Below are 18175 nucleotides of genomic sequence, written 5' to 3' on the forward strand. Positions count from 1 at the left end.
GGTTTCTTTCTCAAAAGAAGCACGTCTGGACTACTTTCTTTTTCGAAAGAATTTCTTTCGAAAAAGCGATCAGAAGAAGATATGCAAATTTGCGTTGAATTTGCATATCTTCTTTCGAAAGTGAAAGCAAGTCTAGATGTGCCCCAAAGCTTGTGATGGATTCTCCATCATTGGCAAAAGATCCGCTCTAGGGATTACTTTGGGGAAGTCCTCTGGCAATATTGCTATACTGGAGGACAGACTAAGATTACGATCCCTTCTGGCCTTGGAATCTATGAGTCGAGAAACTCCCTAAAACATTTCAGATGCGGTTCTTCTCTGTGTAGAACCCATGTCCTACTATGCCAACTATGTATCCAGAGATGTTTATATGGAAGGAACCTAGGTCTTCTGCTGGCACAAGGGGTGTGTCTAGACTACAGGGTTTTTTCGAAAAAAGTGGCCTTTTTTCGAAAAAACGTTACCGGCATCTAGATTACCGCTGTGTTCTGTTGACAGTAAATCAAAAGAATGTGGCAGTTTTGTTGATGGCGGTAAATCTCATTCTATGTGGAATAATGCCTTTTTTTGAAAGTGCTCTTGCGAAAAAAGGCGCTATTGCATGAAAATGGGGCTTTTTCGAAAGAGAATGTCTAGCCTCTCTTTCAAAAAAGTGGCTCGCTTTTTCGAAAAATCTTCTTGTTGTCTAGACACTCTTTTTCGAAAGAGGCTTTTTTGAAAGATACTTTCAAAAAAGCCTCTTTCGAAAGAGGCTTGTAGTCTAGATGTACCCAAGGGAGTACTTCTCACCTTCGTAAAGTATCGCCTGTGAAATATGTAGTGTAAATACATAGAATGCATGAATCTTAGATGGTGGAGGAAGAAGCTTCTCCAGGAAGAGGTGGTGTGACCTAGTGGCTACTGTGCTACATTTGGAGTGGAAAGATCTGGGTTCTTATCCTACTGCTGCTACTGGCTTGCAGGGTGACATTGGGTAAATTGGATTTTCCATGTGTAAAATAGGGATAATAGTAGCAGGTTAACCTTGAAGCTACTGATGAAAAGTGCTAGCAATCATTTGTGCTGCTGGTGAATAATGCACCCACTCTCTACTCTACTGGTTTGAAAAAAAATATTCCCCAGAGCACCATTGTGTGTGTACTGTTCATTGCTCTTTCTCTCCTGATGGTTTTTGAGAGCAATGCTATGCAGCTCTCCTTTTGTTGCTGGAATGGACTTTGGCTTGAGAAAATTCAGAATTCAGAACAAAGGATATTAATATGTCATTGGTATAATCCATTCTAAGGATACGTCTATACTGCATGCTTATTTTGAAATAAGCTATTCTGGAATAGTTATTCTGAAATAGCTTATTTCAAAATAGCACGTCTACACTGCAGGGAAGCCTCAACATTAGTCCAAGGCATACTTCCCTAATGTAGACTGAACTAAGTCCTTAATCGGATTAACTGTTACACCTCATCCAGGCGAGTAGATAAGCGGAGATGTCGAGCCCTGCTTATGTTTTTAGGCACTGGCTGCTCTTGAGAGTGGCTGCCAGTCTGTATTTACTACAAATACAGCTTGTAAGTGAAAGTACACACATATACATGCATGCACGCATGCACACGCACACTGCTGTCATGGAGACTATATCTCTTTCCCTATTTTCATACTTTTTTATTCTCCTGGTATCTGTAAATATAAAATAAGTCAGGCAGACTGAAAGTATGTAGTGGGCTCCTTGGGTCTGAAACCCCCCTGGGACACTGAGAATTACTCTTGTGTAGGAGTGTGCTAGCACAACACCAGCTGATCTTGGTTCACATAGTATATAGGGGCATTCTGCTGACATGCCAGAAGATGGAAGGGCATAGTTGGCGTTCAGTGATCCTGAGCCACAGCAAGTGAGAACAGCCTTAAGGTTGCTCTCACTTGTGCTGTGGGTTAAAGTAGCCCCCCGTTTCCCACCCAGAATTGGGAAAGGGGGCAGAAAGCCATCCAAAGCCACTGCTTTCTTGGCAAGGTGCTTTGAGTATTGCTCAGATAAACTTGAGTATCTAGCTCAGCACGTGTGCTTAAGACATGGCCCATAAGGATCAGCACCCTCCTCCCATGTGTACTGTATGTGGAACATGCTGACTAGCATCAAACACCGGAGGAAAGTCCCATGTGGGTGAGTTGATAGGCAGGGAGTATCTTCCTCCAACAGCTGGACGATTTCAGCACTGCTGTAGCTGGTTGAAGGGGACCAAACCTTCAAGGAAGACGGACTTGGTTCCGTTTGACCAGCCAGAGCAGGGTGCAGCCCCGTATCCATGTGAGCACGCGCAGCTCCAGCTGCTTCCGCCGCGGCCTGAGTCCGCTTCATGGCACCTTTCCCTGTAACATAATTAGCACAAAGTTAATTAGGATGAGCAGTGTCACCAGCCACTGCTGGGTGTTGACAGGGAGTGGAAGGCTGCCCCCATTCTTGGGACACCAGCCTAGAATGTAGGGCAGGGGTGGCCAACCCATTACAGACAAAGAGCCAAAATAGTGGTGGATACAGTGCAAAGAGCCAAGGGAAAAAAGTTGAGAAAAAAAAGAAAAAAGCCCCAACGCCGCGTTTCATGGCGCAAAAAAGAAGAGCCGCATGCAGCTCGCGAGCCGTGGGCTAGCCACCCCTGATGTAGGGGATCTGGGTTTAAGTCCCTAGTTTGGCACAGACCTTCTTTGTCACCCGGGCCAAGTCCCTGATGCCCTGAAAGTAGCTCCCTACCTCACAGGGGCAGCTGGCGGAACAGCGCTGAGCACTTCCCTTGTGCTTTGCATTTTACGTGCTGCATTCCCTGCATCCTTGTAACAAGTCTGTGTGGCTCTGGACAAAATCCCAGAACTGGCCCTTACTACAGGGTGCCTAGACTAGAGCCCACTGGGGTGAATTTCAGGCTAGCAGAACAGGTTCAGCAAAGTGCTACATTGTCCTGCATTTTGCTTCAACTACCCCAGACTAACACGGCTACATTTCTATCAGGTTCAGCAAAGGTGGGCCCAAGCCGCAAAGCTGAGCCCTGGCTCTGAACACACATTGCCATGAGAGTCTGGGGTAGTTTCAGCTTCAGCCCAAGTAATGAAGCTGGTCTGTGGAACCAGCTCTGAACCCAAACTCTCCCCAAGTTCAGGGCGTGGGCCCATCTTCAGCAGCCGCAAGAAACCTGGCAGCTTTCCCTTTTTACATCTGCTTCCCTGCTCTCCTCCCCCTCTTTCAAAGGAGGCTGGTGGCGGTGGGTGTGGGGGAAAGACTCCTTCTTTGTCCATTGAAAGGAAAACACCTGTCAGTTGTCAGTCAGGCATCACTTTTCAGGGAGCGGGCCCCTGCCTCTCCAGCTGCACCTGAGACCAGCAGCCTGGTGACAGCTGCCAGGACTCTAACAATGGGCCGCGTGGCAGCTCTTACACAGCACAAAAGCCGCATTTTACCGACCGGCACCGAGGCCCCATGCCATGTGTGCGTGGCTCGTCAGGGATGTGACAAGACTCCCTCGGCAAGAGGTCTTAATTCGGAGCATTTCCCTCCTTCCCATCCCCCCTCAACGCTTGGCATCGCAGGGGCTGTTAAACTGTGTAACTTCAGGATCCCTGCACGTTTCGGGGCTTTCTGTCTGCTTCAGGAGGGCTCTTTATTAGTGCAGAATAGGCCAGCTGCATGAATGGTGTGTGTATTCCCTAGGGAGAGGCCCCACTTGCTGCGAGAAAATGCTTGGGGAAGCAGTCAGTAACTGAGACTCGTTCTCCTTTTCCATGTCAGCCTTAGGCAGGTGTGACTCTATAGAGACGAGTGATTTGGGCCTGTGTCTGTGGACTAGCAGCTACAGGCCTCAACTCAGGGCCCTGTTGTCAGGGGCGACTGGTGTCTGTGGAGGGACGGGGTGCCTGGAGGGCCACCCAGAGGGGCAGGGAGGGAACATGGGGCACCCCATTTAGCAATGAAAAATTGGGTGGTGCACAGGGAACCTCTCAAGTTCCTAGCCTCTCTTTGTCAGAAGCTGGGAATGGGTGACAGGGGAGGGATCCCTTGATGGTTCCCTGTTCTATTCATTCCCTCTGGGGCACCTGGCATTGGCCACTGTCAGTAGACAGCATACTGGGGTAGATGGACTTTTGGTCTGACCCGTATGGCCATTTTTACATTCTTATATTCTTACCACGCGTCACTTATGCTTGTTATGTTGGGTGTTGTTCACAGTCAGACCCTGCAACAAGAGTTTCTTAGCTAAAGAGATACAGCACACAAAGGAGGTGACAGGAAACAGATGAAGTGATCTGACCAGTGTCCCATGACAAATCAGCAGCAGAGCCAACCCTAGAGCCCAGGTTTCCTGTGTACCCGTCCAATATCCTAGGTAGTGGATCATGATGCCTCTCCTTGTGTGTCGTTTGATGAATCTAGCCCAGACCGTGCACCAAAATGTAATGGATATTGTGTAACACAATGGTGATTTGTAAAAATGGTCTCATTTTGGATTCACTCCGGACAGCTGATGAGGCATTTGCTGAATGAAGGGGGAGAGCATTTCCACAATTTGGCCAAAACCACAGAGAATTTGCTGCTTCCGTAGTATTCTCCTTTCTCTGGAATCTGTCACCTAGCCATCAGAAGAACCCTTAACCATTCCAAAGCGCTAGCTTGTGTTACCTCTTAGAACAGGGCAACACAACTTTGGAAGCCCCAGGGACCACGGTGATGCTCACAGCACATGCCGAGAGCTGCAACATAAGCATGGTTGCATATAGATGCAGATATATATGCAAATAGCTTCTTTCACACCGACGGGCATAAATACAAAGATTAAGGCAAAACTACACAACACACAGTCCCCATTTAAGTCAATTCCGCTGATATTAATAAAATGCAATATTTATCTGATTTCCACCCATATGACAGCACTTTTAATGAGCAATACAGTCCAGGAATTTAACTACTAAAACACATATCAACAGAAAGCCATTATATTGACTCGCCATTGTGGAGCGTGTTCCCAGTAGAGGCTATGTTCAAAAGATTCCACCTGCAGGCCATCTGTTGAGCCCCATGTAAACCCAACCCGCACCGTGGGCTGCAAATCAACGGGCTGTGGGCCGCATGTGGGCTGTGGGCCATGTGTTGAGTAGCCTTGTCTTAGAATGAGTCCTAAGAAGTCAGCATTGACTTACAGTCAGAGCAAAGGGCTGTGTTTTGTTCTTGGCTCTGCGGCTCATTCCTTATGGGCCATTGTGCAATTCATGTCACTTCTGTGTCTCTGTTCACTCACTTGTAAAAATGGAGGAGAGGAATGCTCACTCCACAGGGATGACTTAATTCATTAGTGCTGCATTCCCCATAGGGTAGAGTGTGTAGCCTGAAGGGTGGCGTCGGAAAGGCCTCTAAAAGGGTCTCCACAGTATCATCTTTAATTTTTAAAAAAATAAGCTATTTTCAGTTCAGAAGGGGACCTTGATGTGAATATAACTGATGCAACAAGGTCTGTCTGTCTGAGTCTGCAGAGACCCTGACACAGTAGCTCCAAGCAGTGAACTTCCCCATTCCTTTCAGTGGGTGCAAACTCAGGTGCTAAGTGTGACGGTCCTCACCCCTGTGCTTTATGAAAATTGGCGTATAAATATAAATATTCATAACTCAGAGATGCTTTGGACAAAATATCTCATGTGACGTATCAGTTTTAATGTTACAATCTGCTGGGTCTGTATATCCTATTTTGGTGCATGTATCATTCTTGTATGAGAAGTTAGAAATATGAAGTGTGAGATTGTTTATGTGCCAATGAGACCTATTACAGGTTCCTTCCCGCCCCCCTCCCCAGCCTTAATGACTTGGTGATCAACTTAACGACCAGTTAACAGCCTTGTTTGTCCCGTGAGTCCAAAGGTGATTGGTCTAGTAAGACATGTGACCATACCACTTGGTACTGGGATTCCTTTTCGACCCAGGTATTTTTTCCATGGAAGGGGGAATGTAGAACAAAAGTTTCCCACCCTGGGCGAAGACTATTAAGCAAGGGGATGCTATCAGATCTTTGGTTTTGGCTAGCCTGACACACTCCAAAGAGGACTGGGGACCCAGGTCAGGGTAAAAGAGTGTCTGACCTGAAAATTATGTCTACAACAAGAACAACTCATTATTCTCTGCTTGCAATACGTTTTTAGTGAATTAGAACTAGCTCTTTGTTTTCTTTTCATTTTAACTTAGTAACTTACTTTGATCAATCTGTTTTCACTTGCAACCACTGAAATCCTTTTGTTTGTACTGAATAATAACATGGGTCCAGTCTGGCAATTCCTATGCTCCTGCATCTGATGTGTGCATTGGTAGCCCATTAATGATGGACCTGCCGTGAGCCATAGGGAGCACTTGTGGGAATTCTGTCTTTGATTTAGTTGAAGTCAAGATCAGCCCCTTTCCCATTCAGTCCCTGAATCTTCCCAGGCTACATGTGGATGGACCCTGATCTGTGCAACTAATTCACCATGTCAGTAAACCCATGACATTCCTGACCAGCAAGGAATGTGTGAAAACGTTTGTTCCATTTTCTGCCGTGACTTCGCACTTTTCATCTCTGGATCTTAGTGGGTGAGATTTTCACAGGTGCACATGGCAACTAATCTCCTAAATCCCAGGGAAAGTCAATGGGATTTAGGTGGTTAACTGGAGTCCACATGGAAGTCTCCTCCAAAAGTCCTTTACAAAGCTGGGCAAGTATCATTTGTTTTACATATGGGGAAACCGACGGGCAGTGAAGTAAGATATCTAGACAAGGTCAAGCTGGTGAATCATGGTTGTCAAAACTGAGATTCTAGTCACACTCATATTTTCAGCCACTAAAGTACGTCAGTTACATACAAGCATCTGTGTGGTTGCAACAGATGAAAGCAGAAAGGGAGGAGAGTGTGATGTGTATATAATTTCATCTCCCTGAAACCACACACTTCCTTACATTCCATAGCAGCGTAATTCATATGGGGATATAAAGAAGCATGTTGTCTCAAAAGAGAAGTCAGTCTGGCAGTCTCCTGGCAGTAGGACAACTGCCCATCCTCCGATCTAAAACAGATAATATTGCTTCTGAGATGTGTTTCATGAGTGAATTGACTATTACCATTTTTGAAAAGCAGTAGGCACATAAAGGCTTTCAATTCCACCTTTGCAGTTGGTGGCTTCTGGCTGGTTGGGTACAGATTTTCAAGCACTTTAGAATATCAACTGCATATCTCATTTGCAAGAGCAATTTCTGTGATTGTGTGTGCAAAGGCGACATTCTGGTTACTGGCATGCCCTGATTTGCACGCATGAGGATTACATGCAGTATTTTGGTACATTTTGCATGCACAACTCCACACCTGAAAATCTGTCTGTTTACTGAGATAAAACAATTCCCAAATAAAAATAGGAACCACAGACGCTGGAGATAGAAAACACCTTGTTAAATTGACTAATCTTTTTATGATTATTATAATTTATCTTTGTGATACCTAGAGCCCAAACTGAGAGAAGGATCCCAATGTGCTAGAGTTGTACACACCCAGATTAACAGTATCTGAAAAGTTTGCACACTGAATAGACAACATAGCCTAAGGGTGAAAAAGAAAATGGAGGCAAAGCGGCTTGCCGAAAGTCAAAAGTAGGTCAATGGCATAGCCAGGGATAGAATACTGATCTCCTGACTTCTGGTCCAGTACACTGTCTGTCTGATGGATGCTTGCTAATGATACATGAATGTTCCTTAAAGTACTTTGTTCATAGGGTTTCCACCACTTCCCTTAAGGAAGTGCATAAACTCGTCTTATGATAGATATACTGGTAGCTTTGCATTGTGACCTACCGCGATGTGTGTGTAAGACCGACAGGTGGAACCAAACTTGGGATTCTGTGCATGAGCCTCTACAGCTTCAGCTAAAAAGCAGATGCCTCTCAGCTAAGGCAGTAGAAGAAACTGATTCTTTCTCTTTCTATTTATGGTCTCTCTATACATGGGACAGCACACCACATCCAGCAGATGTGCAGATTCCACTTTCATGTGTTATTTTTTCCACCACAGTTCTCCTGCATACCGAGGTGGGTTCATCAGTGGCAGTGTTTTCTGCTCACAGCCTCCATCCTGCACTGGCTACTCAGCTGGGTTTTTTTGGATACACGTGTATTTGGAAATGGAGATTTCAAATGAGGGCATGAGGATGGATTTCCTTGTATTTCCATACAAAAGAGTGGAACAAATACAACAGGTGTTACACGTACGCTGTGTCTAGACTGGCAAGTTTTTCCACAAAAGCAGCTGCTTTTTTGGAAAAATTTGCCAGCTGTCTACATTGGCTGCTTGAATTTCCGCAAGAACACTGACTTCCTACTGTCCGAAATCAGTGCTTCTTGCGGAAATACTATGCTGCTCCTGTTCGGGCAAAAGTCCTTTTGCGCAAAAGGGCCAGTGTAGACAGCTCAGATTTGTTTTGTGCAAAAAAGCCCCGATCACGAAAATGGCGATCAGGGCTTTTTTGTTCAAAAGTGCGTCTAGATTGGCCACGGATGCTTTTGCGCAAAAGTGCTTTTGCAGAAAAGCGTCCGTGCCAATCTAGATTCTCTTTTCCGCAAATGCTTTTAACGGAAAACATTTCCGTTAAAAGCATTTGCGGAAAATCATGTCAGTCTAGACGTAGCCATGGTGTTCTGTCTCAGGGTTGCAGTTTTCTTAGCCTAGTGGATGCAATGCTTAGGAAACACCTCTGGGTCAAGATGATAATGTGCTGTAGCAATCTTGCTCAGAGATGGAAGTTTGAGTTCTAATCCTAGCCTTCACACTGATTTAGTTTGGAAAAAAGAAGATTAAGGGGGGACATGATAGCGGTTTTCAAATATCTAAAAGGGTGTCACAAGGAGGAAGGAGAAAATTTGTTCCTCTTGGTTTCTGAGGACAGGACAAGGAGTAATGGGCTTAAAGTGCAGCAGGGGAGGTTTAGATTGGACATTAGGAAAAAATTCCTAACTGTCAGGGTGGTCAAATATTGGAATAAATTGCCAAGGGAGGTGGTGGAATCTCCCTCTCTGGAGATATTTAAGAACAGGTTAGATAGACATCTGTCAGGGATGGTGTAGACGGAGCTTGATCCTGCCTTGAGGGCGGGGGGCTGGACTCGATGACCTCTCGAGGTCCCTTCCAGTCCTATTATTCTATGATTCTATGATTCTCTTTGGGTATGTCTACACTAAAGAGTTTTGTCGGAAAAACAACAGTTTTTTCCAACAAAACTTGAGGAATGGCCACACTGCAATTGCGTTCTTTCGCAAGAAGATCATAAGAACAGAGGGTTTTTCCAGCATTGTTAATCCTCATTCTATGAGGAAGAAACCTTTTTGTGAAAAAGCTCTTTCACAGAAAGGCATGTGTGGGCGGGGAAGAGAGAGTTCTTTCAGAAGAAGAGGAAAGAGGAAAAAGCACAGGTGCCCTGGTGGCCATTCAATCCATCGCAATCCCAGTTTACATGCGAGAGAGCATCCATTCAGTCTGGACGCCCTCTTTTGAAAAAGCAGATCACTTTTTCAATGCCCTTTTGCAATGTGGATGCTCTCTTTCGGAAGAAGTTTTTTCAGAAGCTCTCTTCTAAAAAAGGTTCTTGTGAAAGAAGCCTGCAGTCTAGACATAGCCTCTGTGATGTAGGACAAATTGACTTACTTTGTTTGTGAAAGCCTATGGGTGTGTCTAAACTACATGGCTCCATCGATGGAGCCATGTAGATTAGGCTGATCGGCAAAGGGAAATGAAGCCGCGATTTAAATAATCGCGGGTTCATTTAAATTTAAATGGCTGCCATGCTGAGCTGACAAACAGCTGATCAGCTGTTTGTCGGTTCAGCGCGCTAGTCTGGACACTCCTGTGCCAACCTGAAAGCCCTTTATCGATCTCCACGTTATGCCTCGTAGGATGAGGTTTACCGGGGACGTTGATAAAGGACTTTCATGTCGACAGGGGAGTGTCCAGACTGCCCCAATCTGCCGACAAACAGCTGATTGGCAGAGCGGGGCAGCCATTTAAATTTAAATGAAGCCGCGATTATTTAAATCACGGCTTCATTTCCTTTTGCCGAACAAACAAATCTACATGGCTCCGTCGACAGAGCCATGTAGTCTAGACGTACCCTAAAAGAATACTTGTCTGTCTCCAGGAAATGTGTCGCATGGCTTGTGAGGCTCCATTACTTAATGTCTGTGAATCACTTTGAAGATGAAAATTGCTAACTATAACTATTAGTACTATTGGTATGTTTGCTAGAGTCTGATTCTAGCTCTCCTGATGTGCAAATATCTGCAGTTGCTATGCTCTCTGCCAAGGGTATTGATGGAAGACCCTGAGTCAGTATCACAGGCTGGAGGTTGGTGGGAGAAGAAGATACCTGGATGGTGGTGGTATTTTACCCAACAGTCGCTGCAAAGTGCTTTAAAAGCAAAGGACAATAATCTCCTCTGAGAACATCGTCATGGATGGTTTTCTCTTAATCGAGGTCCCTGGGTATATTGACCATCATGTTAGTCATCACTGGGGAGAATCACTTTAGTGATAAGCATGGGCTACTACAGCTTGGGCTAAAGGACTAACCTCCATATCTTGGAGCAGTAGCAGACTCTCATCGAGGATCAGGCAAAGAGGTGGCTTCATAACATACACTGTGTATATAACCCATCAGGAGAGTGGAACACTGGGATGGCAGGAAATACACTGCAGATACGGGCAGAGAATTTTGCTGTACATGGTGGGTACGAGTGTCTTTGGTGTGGAAGGAAACAGTGCACAACAACCTAACACAAAGTCTAGGGCAGGAAGTGAACCGGGAGCAATCCTCCACAAAATGTACCACCCACTGCCCTGGAAGCATGGTTGGAAGTCTCCACTGCATGATCCTTCCTCTCTTTTCGTGCATGCGGGAAAAATAACCAGACCAGTTTAAAAGATTTCTAGTGAAAGCTGATGCTGTTCACGTTTTCCTCGGGTGATTATTATTCATTTATCGCTACGGTACTGTGGAGCTAGTTTGTCAAGCGAAGGCGTGGTTCTGTTCTGAATTTACCAGCTTAGAGCGCTGCTATTACAAGCACCTGTGAGTCACTTGGCATCTCAGAATGGTTCGGGTGAGGTCAGTGGGTTAGAGATTCGTAGTCTGTTCAGAAGGGACAGAGCCTCTCTGACTTACCGCATAACACAGGCCAGGGAATTCCACTCAGCAATTCCTGCAGTGACTTGTGGAGAAATTAGAGCATCTTTAAGGGGACTTCTACACTGCAAGTTGGGGGCAGGTTTCCCTTACTCTTGTGCACACATCGAAAGTGAGTGTGGCTGTGGAGACACAGCTGAGCCAGGCTAAGCACACAGCTGCCTGAAAGGGGTGAGTATATTTTCAGCACAGCTGGGGCTATGTCTACACTATGTTTTTTTTCCAGGAAAAACTCCACCGCATTCAGGGAACACATCTGCTCTTCCGCTTTTATTTGTGGCAGAGCAGATACGCTCTTTCAGAAGCCCAGTACTCCTTTCATGAGGCGGAAGGGCTCTTCCGAAATAGGAGGTTTTTCCAAAATTTGGCCCTGTGTAGAAAAAACTATCTGAAAGAGGTACGCAGATTGTGAAATGCAATGTGCGTACCTTTTTCCAGTAGATCATTGTAGTGTAGACATAGCCTCAGCCATGCTTCTACTACCTGCACTAGCATCGCAACCTAGGTATTTATATTTGTGCTAGCTAACATCAAGCTAGCATGTTTGTATATGTGAGCAGGGGAATCACACCTCTAGCTCGCAGAGAACATATAACCTTAGAAATGCATCTGGCGTGGGACAAATTGCGTGAGTTAAACTTTCTCACATGCATAAGTGTTTGTTTGCAGGATCAAGACTAACGTTTCATTTATATCACAGATACAGTTAATCACAAAAAAACTCCACCAAAACAGCATAGCCCTTACACATGCACCTACTAGCCTCCCAAATGATCACCCTTTTAGCACATGGTGACACTCTTGTAGCTGCCACACTTAAAACAAGTGCAACCTTTGCTAAAAGAAACTGGGTGGAAACCTTGCTCCACTGAAAACGGTGGCAAAGGCCGTTTTGTTCCATGACTGTACAGCACAAAGCACAGCATGGCCCCGATCCACGACTTGAGCTTGTAGGTGCTAAAATAATGCAAATAATTAAGCTCTGATTAATTTCAAGGGAGCCAGCATTTCACCCGCCCTCTTCTCTTGCTCTGGTGCATGGATCTTATTGGATTTATTTATTTCAATTCTTTGTAGGGCCCACCCCAATTCTGGGTTGAGGCCATACTCAAAAATCAAAAGATTCCATAGCTAATTGAGTGGATTATCAGCATCGACAGCCTCAGTGATGACAACCCATGAGCTCACCTCAACCTGAAAAATGACCACAGCCACTTTGACACCTCCTCTTCTTGATCCTGAGGCTATTTAGCGCTGGGGTTGTTCTATATTACACCGAGCTGTCCATACTCCTAACAGGGCAGTCTGGTAACTGGGGATTAATGGAGTAGACAGAGTCCCCCAGACATGTCCATTTTCCCTAGGCACATCACGTACCTCTGAAACAGGGAGCGACAGTGGAATGGAGTGGCTATGGAAGAAACACACTCATCCACTTGCCGGAACATTAGCTTTAAGGTTGCAAAGTGGGTCTGGCCCCAGATCTAGCACTTTTCATTCCAACTGCACCAAAGTGTCTGATTGGGAACCACCCCCCAAGCTGTGGAGACGGAAGGGCTGTAAGAAAAGTGGGTCCTTATTTTGCATCCCGATCCTGTCTTTCCACAAAATTGTCATCTGACTGGGGCCATTAATGCGCATCAAGACAGGACCAGTGTTAAAGTGCCAAAATTAAAAAGAACAGGAGAGAAAAAATGCATGCGGGATAAAAAGAGAGACCAGTGTCCTTAAACATGATACCGAGGGAATCCTAGATGACAGTAATGGGGTAAATAGAAATGTTACCAATAAAATCATAGTAAAATCCTCTGAAAGTGTTACATCGATCTGGGGTTACAAAATAGAGAGTGGGAGAAAAAAGAGGAATACAAGAATGATAAGAAAAATCCCATGAGTAGGAATATTGTCACTGAACTGTCGTCCTGTTTATTCTGGTTTAACAGTAACCTTTTTATTGCTGTCTCCTGTTGTTCAGATCCATCAGACTTTTCTAAAAGGCTTTCTGTAGCTTTGTTTTTCTTTGAAACAACCTGTGGAATTCTGTGGTAGAGATTGTTTTATTCAATGTTGTTGGCTCATTTAAAAAAATTGTCCAGGAAATATACCATCCTTTAGGAAAATGTATCCAATTCTAAATTAAGTTTTATCTCACTGCACTGGAGTTCTCCCTGCTAGAGTCCATGGGACTTTTCCATAGGAATCAGCTCCCTCGCAGCACCTGTCAGTAGACATTAGCTCTTGCTTCTCATTTACACTTTGACTCTTCAAGTTGAGGGACTAACAGCAGGATCAGAGGAGTCAGATACTGAGAGATCTAATTGTCCAATTAGTGTCTGATCCTGCAGCATTTACTCAGGCAAGTTGTCCTAACTCATGTATGCACCCCCACTGCAATTAATAGGCCTGGATTTTGATGTAAATCAAGCTGATGTGAATCATGCTGCTGTAAATCAAGAACATATCTATCTTTTGAGTCAGGATTACTCATACGAATAAAGGGTTGCAGGGCAGGCACAATTTACAAACACCATGGCAAAAAAGAAAACCCATGAAAATATGCAAGCGACCCTGTGAAGGTTATGGAAGTGAGGAAGATGCTTAAAAATGCAACGGGATTATTAAAAACAAAAATGGCAACTGAAGACTGTACTAAAGAACGGAACTCATAATGTATAAAATATAGAACTGAGCCAATATCTTAAAAAAAAACCCGTCAGTAGTAGAAAATTAAATTCCTTTGTAACAGAAGCCACAGAAATTACCAGACAACAGATCATGCCTTTCAGCTCGGATGACAGTAACCCAATCCCGGAGGAATATACAGGGCCACATCTGTCCATTCATAGCATGGCTTGGGGAAGGAGAGAAAAGGGTGCAGCTGTCCCCTTAGGGTCACTGGAACAGCGATGATTTTCCACTAGAGAATAGGCAGTAGGTGACACTTTAAAAGCAGTTTCTTTAATACCACTGCAGTTCATGCTCTCACTGTGCCAAACTATCTGAAAACCTACCGTGGGTACCTCCCGCACAGCACCTGTCCTTAGAAGAAATTGAAATTAATGGAGATTGCCTATCTCCTAGAACTGGAAGGGACCTTGCAAGGTTATCTAGTCCAGTCCCCTGCCCTTGCAGCAAGAGTAAGTACTATCCATGACATATTTTTGCCCCAAATGGCCTCTACAAGGATTGAATGCATAACTCTCGGTTTAGTAGGCCAATGCTCAAGCTACTGAGCTAGCCCTCCTCCTTGTGGGTATTTGCTCTTGCATCTCATTCACACTACGGTTCCACTACACCGCTCGAGCTTTACACCTCCTTTGAGGCCTCTTTACATTGTCAGAGCGATGCAAAGTGTCTTGGTGTAAATGAGATTCAGGCCCGCAGCACTTCCTGGGAGGTATCCAGCTGGAGGAGCTGAGACGGCACAGCACCGTGCAGCAAAAGGCATTCTGCTCTCTCCTCCTGGCACAGATACCTAATGCAAACCTTTCACCAGATGATCCCTACCAGCCCAGCTCCTCCCCACCCCCAGGCATGTCAGGGAAGGTAGTGTTGTGCTCTTTCCAGCTTCCCAAATGACTTGGGTGCCCGGTGAGCCACCCAAAGTCACATTTAAGCACCTGATTTTCAGAGATGCCAAGCAACTGCAGTTCCTTTGGTCTCTTAACAGAGGTCACATGGGTATACCTGAGGACAGAATGGCATCCCATACAATACATAAACGTTTGTCTGTTTAATAGTTTTCAGGAGAGCCCTGGGCAGATGTTATTTCCTCTCGTGGTTACTCCGATGGCAAATTGCACTCTTCCCGTCCATTTTTACCTTTATACCCCAGTGAGCGCCTCCTGAAAAATCACATGCTCTCACCAAGTAGGTGAGAATTACTATCCCCATTTTACAGATGGGAGAAGTTGAGGCACAGAGAAGTACATTGACATACACCTCCATTTCTTCTGGGGTACCTGTGTGTATGTGTGTGCACAGCCACCCAGTGTGTATCACTTTCAAAGGGTCTGAGCACCATGACTTCTCTTGAAGTCAATGTGTGGAGGATCTCTGGAAATCCAGTCCTACAGGCTCATGTTGGGCACTCTAAAACAGATACTAAAAGTTACTGAATGCTGGAGCTACAGATTCCTTGGCAAGCCTGTGGCAGAACCAAGTACACAGTCCTGACACCCTGACCGCTCTGACAGCTGGTCTGCAAATCCTCTTCTAGAGCTACCTCTGGTTTCGAGGCCTCAGCCACAATGCCTCCAAAGAGAGAAGGAGGAGGACAGACATGACATGGAGATATTGGGATATGACCATGCTGCTTTTGGAAGGCTGACATGGTTTTTTTCTGTTCTTGTTTTGGTTGGTTCCAAATGGTGTGGCTATGAAACACAGAGGAGACTTTAGATGAGATGGGCACAAGAAAAATAAAATGTAGCTCTCTGTACCTTCTGTACAGTTTTACATACATTCCCAATTAAAATAAGTGACACGGCTTCTGGCCAGCAATCCCCTCACCAACTTCAGCTATGGACAGCGTAAAGGTGCATGTCATAACACACTGAGTGAATGAGAAAGGGTGGCCTGGCGATTAGGATGCTAACTTGCCCAGTGGGATTCTTAGAGTCAATTCCTTGCTTTGCCACAGACTTCTCGTGTGACCTTGGGCAAGTCCCTTAATCTCTGTGCCTCAGTTCCCCATCTGTAAAATGGAGGCCACCCCACTGTAGCTTGGAGATAGGTTGTGAGGATCAATATACTATGATAATGTCATAGCAACGAAGGCAATAAAAGTTTTGACAGCTAGAAATACAGGCAAATGGCAATGAAAAGCTAGAGGAGGAGGAGGAAAAAGACAATACATCCTAAGCTAAGAAATTTAGTGAAGTAATTCTCCTGGTCTTCCCTCCCCTACAAATAACTTGTTGATCAAGAGGCCCAATCTCTGATACATTTAGTTCTTATATCCATATATCCTCATAATGATGGTCACTTCCAGACATAGTAGAGAACTGTTCAGAGATTTATTTCTTGAGCTATACCGTGAACGAGGCTATGGAGAAGAATGGTGTTCCAGCCAATTTACAAAGCACTTCTCATGGGAGCAGATATCACTACAATTTTTCTTTGGGTGAAAGCAACACATATCATGGGCCTGTTATAGTTTCAGTCCAGCAGCACCATTGCTGAGAATTTGCCTGCCTAAAATGTTAAGGTTTGGCAAAAACAATGGGATCTCACTGAATTCTCATCTTTGCCAAACCAATGCCTCTTCAAAACGGCTTTGAAAAACCAAGAGCATCCCCAGATTCTGTTTTTCTCTAGCTATGAGCCTCAAGAAATGTGCCATTTGAGGACTCTGCTAAACAGCTCCTTGCATGGTCTAGTCTATTCCTGTGCTTCTGTGCTGGCATGTGGGTGTCAATGTTGCATAAGCAGCCACTCTCACGGCAGCATGGACCATTTTACATTTTACTCAGGCATGGCAGCAACAGCTGCTGGTTGTGATGCCACTTCTGGGTGCCAACAGCCTCCCGTAGTGATAATCCCTATAACTCCATCAACAGCTAACATTTTTTTTTTTGCTGTGCTCCTTACATGTATCTAGGCCACTCACAATCTTTACTGTATTTATCCTCATAGACTCCTATGAGGCAGGGCAAGCCCATTGTGCCCATTTTATGGCTGGGGAAACCGAGGCCAGAAAGGCTAAATGACTTGCTCAGAGTCACACAGCTCGTCCTGCATACCCACACCCTATCCCTACATTGAGCAAAGGCACTGGACTGTGGGCACCCTCTATTGTTTATAAGATCTTAGGGGCCAAGGCTGTCTCATAGTGCGTGTTTGTACAGCACCTAGCGCAGTGAGGCGTGGCTCTTCGCTGGGGTTTCTAGGTTCTGCTGGGCAAATAATAGCTGATGCTAATTCTCAAGGGACACTCAGAGGAGCCTCTTTAACATTGCACTGGAAAATCACAGAAATTACCTTCACTGGGAACGTTGCAAGTGTCTTCCTCCTCTTCCCCAGGCTTGGTCCCTGCATCGCTCCATGCCCCAAACGGGGGTTCATTCTGCAGGCAGTTTCTCCTTGGGGCATTTTTAGTCTACGAGGAGCGTCCGGCGAGGAAGCTGCAGCTGGTGTAGTCGGAAATGGCTCTCAGTGGGTGGCCAGCTTTTGGGGCCTGGAAGATTCTCTCAGCCAGTTAAAGATCACTCTGTGTGTATATGTGATGCAAGGGAGTTCCCCCTTGTCTCACCTGCATCATCTCTTAGACCTCCCCTCCCTACCTTTGGTGGCATGCGACTTTGAATTCCCTCTCCTAGCTCACTTTACTTCCCTTTAGGCGCCTTGCTTTGGATATTTCTAAGAGTTTTACACTAGTTCCTCTGTCTATCTCCAGCTGTTTTGCTCCTTCCTGGCTTGTTCTTTCATAGCTTTGCCTATTGCAATGAGCCTTACTATAGATCTGCCAATTTAAGGGTCAGTCCTCATGTGTCCGTCTTTCTCTCTCTCTGCTCTCAGCTCCCCTCCTCCTCCCCTCCGACTTGTTCACTTTCCTCGCCATCTCCCGGTTCATGCCCTGAAAAGGCCCGCGTGATCCCTTTTGTATTGCATGCTTTCCGCTCCACCCCTAGGCTCCGTCCTCCCACCTGTCTGTGTCCTTTACCAGCCCTGGCCCTTTCCACACCTCCTGTCTACCTCAATCACAGCAATGACAGCAGCTCAGAGAGCTGTCGAATTACACCTCTTCAGCTGTCCTGCGCTGGGAGGGTACAGCTCGATTTTTATCCCCTCTCAGATGGGTGACTACGGCTCTTCTCTTGATCAACCGCTTCACAGGAAGAGACCTCTGCAAACGGGGCTGTTTTATTGTAAATACGTGCAGTTTAATAAGTTATTTACCAGTGCGGGCAATATTAATAAAAAGATATTTAATAATGAAATCAGCAGAGGATCTCCAAGC

The 18175-nt window shown here is 45.4% G+C and overlaps 1 long non-coding RNA gene across 1 annotated transcript; it reads right to left on the bottom strand.

Annotated features, from left to right (window-relative positions):
• Positions 1-1644: 1644 nt before the first annotated feature.
• Positions 1645-17820, bottom strand: LOC102457416 (uncharacterized). The gene is made up of 2 exons (XR_332969.5): positions 17197-17820; positions 1645-2361 (listed from the first exon to the last, which is right to left on the bottom strand). It is a non-coding gene; the product is annotated as an uncharacterized LOC102457416 (long non-coding RNA).
• Positions 17821-18175: the final 355 nt, after the last annotated feature.

Source organism: Pelodiscus sinensis, chromosome 3 (genome assembly GCF_052426305.1).
Source record: "Pelodiscus sinensis isolate ZL-2025 chromosome 3, ASM5242630v1, whole genome shotgun sequence".
In the NCBI taxonomy this organism is placed as follows: domain Eukaryota; kingdom Metazoa; phylum Chordata; order Testudines; family Trionychidae; genus Pelodiscus; species Pelodiscus sinensis.